We start from the raw sequence: 6,121 nt of genomic DNA, 5'->3' as shown, positions 1-6,121 counted from the left end.
TCTGTTGTGTCTGCAGCCAAAACAATACCCGTGAGCAGCGGACGCCATTCGACTCCCCTCACAGGTCGCCGAGCACTCCCTGCTAGCTAATTACAACAGGGTGCGTGTGTCTGTCTGCACCCCTCCCTCCTGCCTGAAAACACAGGGCATCTGCAGAGGACGGCGGGAGGGTTGCGCCAGGGTTGCGAGGGGGACGTATTTCTGACAAATGTGCCATCTCCATAATTAGCTGGAAAGCAACATATGAAACATTAAACACGCCGGGCGCTGACGACAATCAAAACATTTCATTTGTTGTCAATTATTCATTACTTTGAAGGTTCTGAAGGGGTCGTTAATATGGAAATAAGCTTGCGATGCTAACAAGGTTGTAGTATCTGATTCCAAATCATCTGAGCACAGAGCGCCCCTTCCCTTGCTTCCTTTCTTTTTTCCTTTTTTCTTTTCGGCTAATATTTTGCCTTTTTTTTTTTGTCTCTATTGTGATTTCGTCTCTTATTCATGAAGCCTGCTCTTCAAACAAAACCCTTGAACAACAAGCTGCTTTTATCCACTTTAAACTCCATTTGATGGAATTCTTTGATAGCTCCGAGTTCAGCTCTGCCTCAAATGAAGTTAAACCACCCAAAACTAATCTAGTCCCATTTTTTAAAAAATTTTTTATTTCACCATTTTCATTCTTTACCTGACTCTATTAGTGGGTGCTTCCCCTCGGCGGCTGTCACAGCAGACCTGCCAAGAGAGCGGTCAGTAAAGTTCCCGTCTGTAGCTTTTCACGGTTTAGTTGCTCTACAATTAATTAATGGGATGAAAAAGTCCCACACAGCACCTCGCCGCCTCTGGAGCAGCAGCAACTACCTTTGCCAGCTGTCAAATTGGAGAGACGTGGACTGGAAAAATAAGCCCGAGGCTGTGGCTATTTAAGGTAATTAGTTCTGATTCATGCAGCTCTCAATCCCTATTACCTGTTAACTGCTGCCACCATCAACCAGCGTTCAGCCTGGGGAGTTCAGCTTTGCGTGTGCGTTCATGTGAAGACTGAAGGCACGGAAAGCAGAAGGATGCCAGAATCCAATCAAAGGTTTGGGTTATTAAAATATGACCAGTGATGTTGTCTGGGCGAGGCAGAAGTACAGTCAACCTGAAATAAAGGTCGATTGTGTTTGAGTGAACTTTTAGGAAGCTCTTTTGTTGAGTGCTCTTAATCAAATTGGATTCTGAAGCTTCCTGTTCCTAAAAATCTGACATTTATGGGATAAAACAGCCGAACATCACGGTTTAAGTTTATTTTCTGCTTAACCAACCCGTCAGGAGACATTATAAAGTGTTGTTTCTTCTTCGTTTCATTCATGGCATGTAGTACTGTGCAAAACTCTTGAGCCACCCCACATTTCTTTATATTTTGAGATTTTCTTGTCATTTATTTAGTTCTCCAAGCTTTTGTTGTGTTTAACAAGTAGGCCAATCCAGAGAGAGTTGACAGGAAAGCAGGATATTAGTGAGGGGGGAATGACACACAGGACATGGGTGAACTTCAAACTGGGTCATTGTAGTAGTTTTTGGCATATGGGTCACCTTCTCAATCGGGGAGCAATAGTGGCAACCTGTTTTCCAGACTTCTTCAAAGACATTCAAAGCTCTTTTGTGGGTGTTTCTGCTTTTTGTCCTGTTCTCTGCTGCTTCAACAATGGCCCATGTAAGATGCTGGATTTTTTCCTGTGTCTTAAGGACTTGGCTTATCTGCTGTAGATACATTTTTTTAAGAAAGCACAGCACGTCATGCTGAGATATGCCAAGTTTTCAGCTAATAGCGCTTTGAGAATCACCTTGTTGGTGCAAAAATACTATTTTATGTCTGAAGAAATGGGAACAAATGATGCGTTTTTGTGACTGGCTACAACACCTAAAGATCTAATTACGTGTAGACACAACATTGGTTCTTTCTTTGAGTTAGTTTCCAGTTTAACTTAAAAGAGATTAACATTTGGGGATATCGGACTCTTTTACATCTGCTTTGACTGGAATCCATAAAATATCTTTGTATGTGATAACCAATATTAGTTTGTGCTGCAATTTTAATCATTTGGCAAGATTTTTTTATGCGTTCCTACTCTTAGTATTGGAAGTACTATTCAAACTCACAACACTGTATGTTGATATAATCGACATACAGTGTACTGCTGTATAATCAATGTGTTTGCAAAGATTTAGAAAATATATGCATTTACCCATTTACTCATACTGGGTACCGGGTAGGACATCTCTTCCACTTTGGAAACTTTAAAACAGCCAATCCGTCCTCTGTACTTTGTCACACTTGGTATAGTCCTGCGCCCTGAATACAACTGCCACTTCCTGTTTGCCAGCCTGGCCTTTTACCTGGATTTGTTTGGGTGAAGCACAAAGAAACAAAACAATTTGGGTAAGTATGAATGTGAATCTGAAGTCGGTTTGACTGAATGTGCAGCTCTTTCATTAACTTGTGAAATTTATTAGAAACTTAAATGTTTAAAAGGTTTGCTAGAATAAATGCTACCCTACAAGTTCTGTTGTTCAGCTGAAGATAGCAAATGAAGTATTTCTTTCACATCTGAACCTACTTCTGCCTCTAACACTCATCTACATCCACTCCACCCTGCCTGCACTCTCTTCTTCACCTCTCTTGCACTGCAATGTCTGTTGCTTCGAGTGGTTGACCCCTAGTATTTAACCTCATCCACCTTCAACTTTCCACCTGTCTGCCTCTCATTCACCCACATGTATTCTGTCTTGATTCTACCGACTTTCATTTCTCTTCTCTCCAGAGGATACCTCCACCTCCCCAGTCTTTCTTCCACCTGCTCCCTACACTCACTGCAGATCACAGTGTCATCATATTCCATGGAGACTCCTGTCGGACCTCATCTGTCAACCTGTCCGTCACCTTTGATGGGCAATGTATTAATATGTCATCAGCTACATCGCCACGGGATAATGTAATGTTTTTTTAAGTACAGCATTTGCAAACAATGTTAATAGTTCATCTACGGCTTCAGTACTTGGCAAAGTAATTTTATTAAAAGTCATCCACAAGTAATAGTAATAGTTGTGTGTTTGCAGAAAACCATGTTCCCTCACCTATCAGGTCAGAGGTTTGATCTGATTTCTGGCCAGCTTGCAGTCTTTCTTTTGGATGTTAAACTCCAAAGTTCACTTTTGTCTCTAAAAGCCGAAACTATCTTTTTGCTCTCTGACCTACTAAGCCACACGCAAGCAGCTTTTGGAGCATTTTTTACTTTGGATATTGGACTTAAAAAGTTATGTTTTAACTGTCAGTTGATCACACAACCTTGAACTCCTGCCAGACCACACCATGCCCAAGCTTTTCTTGGAGCCGTGTAATTTTCACAGAGTTGAGCAGTACACAGAATTCACTGGCTCATGGTGACATATTCATTGAGAAACTGAGACTTCATAGTGCGAGTCTTTCTATCTTTTTAGTGCTGGACATTACAGTTTAGAAACCAAATTTTAACAACAAGTTTAAAACTAACTCGGGAGATATTTTTGTCTTGGTGCTACCCAAGCTAAGCAGTTTTTTGCCCCCTACAGCTTTCAGTCTTTTTCTGAAGCTCATCTAAGAAAACATGTTAAAAACAAAGAGTACTGAAGTATCTTGACTAAAACTCTGACCTGAATTGGAGTATTTAGAGGTGTAAATATCTCACTGTAATAGCAAAAAAGCTCTGTAACCATTGGAGCAGTTTCATAAATGTATTTTAGAACAACATTGCATCTCTTTATTTTATGTTCATTCTCCTGAAAATACTTCCTGATCTTAACTTAAATACTTACATTTGAAACTTTCATATGTAAGTCACTGTAAGTTAGTTATACACTGCCCTTCCTCTGGGGCAATTTATTTTAGCAACAAATTACAATCTACTGCAATAATTTTAACTTTTTTTAATTTTAGGAAAGCTCAATAACATGTTGGAAATACTTCTTCTATTACACCCATGTTTTGATGTTTAAAAATGTTTTAATCTACCCATAAGTGCTTAGATCTGGGGTATATTTCTAATCCTCCTCTACTGATCATGAAAAACCTTTCAAAAGTGCCACAGTTTGTTTTGCCTAACTAAACCTTACTTTGCCAATTCTTTGATCAAAACTGTCCACTTCCCTCAGCAAAGACGGAGCTACTTTGTATTTTTTTTTTCCCCTGCATGTGTGTGTGAACCCAGCAAGCCGGCGGTCATCATTAAGACAGTAAATCTGCATATTCCTTCTCTCGCTCTCTCTTTTTTTTCTCCATTTTACAGTACAGTCACTGTAAGGTTAAGTAGCCCCAGGAAAGACAATACCAGCCACTCTTCAATTATTTATTCTCACATCATCCCAAAAAGATGACAAATGCTAATTTTGGTCCATTCCCCAGCTGGGCATCCAAGTGCTCATTAGTTTTAAAGAAGGTTAATCCATTTAGGTTTTGCATATTGATATGCCAATTATGTCTAATCGTGGAAGAGGCATCCGTCAAGGTAATAGTGCATAAACACATGCAAGAACATTAGGGAGAAGTCAACGTTATAATAAAGTAGGTGTTAATTGGTAAGGGGAGGACTGTCGGCTAACTCATGTGTGTAATGTACAGACGGGTGAGGAAGAGAGAGGGGGAGAAAAAAAGGGTTTCATTAGATTCCTCCCTCACAGACCAAATGAAAAAAAAAATGCTGTAATTTGCAAACCTCATGCTGTGAGCTCGCTGGGTGTTGTGCCCAAATGCTCCACCGAAGAGGAGGGTCACAGGGGTGAGGGGAGTGAGAGCTACGGCAGCATTCTGATACGGGCTGTTCAAAGAAAGTGTTTTTGCAATCATAATGTGGGATCTAACTTTTGTTCAATATAACTGCATCATCGTGTTTCCCCATGTGCTGTTGCGCTAAGCCATGACAATAAGAAAAATGTCCTCCAAATTAAAAAAAACTAAATTTTAATTTGCCTTTTGACATAGAAATCACTCATCAATCATTAATTATTAATAAATTATATATAAGTGTACAATAAACAACCATGGGGTTGTTTCTTAGTTTTCTCCTACTTATACAAATAGTTCATTATTTGAATAGCATTGAACTTTTGAGAATTGTCACTTTTTTAATGAGATGTTTATGATCATTTATATAGAAGAAATATACAGAAATATAATTGGTGTGACACCGGTGTTAACACCTTAACACTAATAGTCTGTTTAGATGTGATAAATACTACGAGAAAAGACTTGTATAACCAGCAGGTAAAAATAGCAATAATAATAATAACTAAGAAAAAATCATTACTGATGTTTTTAAATGTACTTTTTCACACAGGGCCAGGTACTTGAGTTATCCTTGTCTAATATTACATTTTATTTGATCAAATAGCAACAAGCTAATAAATCAAGAATGGTTCAGATACTTTTTCACACTTTTTCACATCACCATATGTATAAGAAAATATATTAAATATCTATTAAAATCAAAGGATTTATATCCAATTCGCTATTTTAAATGCAAGCGATACATTTCACATCGCTGTGGTGTCATAGAATTGTGTAAATAGTTTTCTTACCATTACTTAAAGCCACAGCTTTAAAACTGAAGGTTAGTTGTCTCGTAGCATTTGGTCACATACCAATTTCATGGTGTAGTCTTTGGTTGACAACATGGTAACTGTGCCAACCTGCAGGTTGAAGAAGTATGTGAAGCACTGATGTACTACTGATGTACTAGTAGTCACAGTTAGAGTGTATCTCCTGTCAGAATCAGCTTTATTGGCTGAAAACCACAACGGCAATGGATAAAATTGCGAATTTGGGACTTTCCAAAGTAGTGGGTCGTGCTTTGGTGAGTACATCCATCTTTTATTTTACTGCAGCTAGTCATGTATTCAATTACTGTTCATGCAAAAGCCCTGTGTCATATTACATTAATATACTTTATTAAATAATAAAAAATAATTTTCAAAAAAACAATAAGATTGCAAAAATTTGCAATAAGGCTTTAAGTACTGGTGTGTTAGGTAGGTATGCAAAACAAGCCATATTTTATGTGCAATTTCAAAGAGAGACCTAGAGAACAAAACAAAGACCAAGGGAACG

General features: G+C 38.5%; 1 long non-coding RNA gene across 1 annotated transcript; it reads left to right on the top strand.

The window, feature by feature from the left end:
* Positions 1–222: 222 nt before the first annotated feature.
* Positions 223–4,227, top strand: LOC147302025 (uncharacterized). The gene is made up of 3 exons (XR_015127157.1): positions 223–1,081; positions 2,327–2,422; positions 2,805–4,227. It is a non-coding gene; the product is annotated as an uncharacterized LOC147302025 (long non-coding RNA).
* The last annotated feature ends 1,894 nt before the right edge of the window (positions 4,228–6,121 follow it).

The sequence above is a fragment of the Aulonocara sp. 'chitande type north' Nkhata Bay genome, linkage group LG23 (assembly GCF_057382095.1).
Source record: "Aulonocara sp. 'chitande type north' Nkhata Bay isolate Kocher_YH1m ecotype deep benthic linkage group LG23, A_spYH_male_GT1.1, whole genome shotgun sequence".
Classification (NCBI taxonomy): domain Eukaryota; kingdom Metazoa; phylum Chordata; class Actinopteri; order Cichliformes; family Cichlidae; genus Aulonocara; species Aulonocara sp. 'chitande type north' Nkhata Bay.
This window is presented reverse-complemented; position numbering and strand designations above follow the sequence as displayed.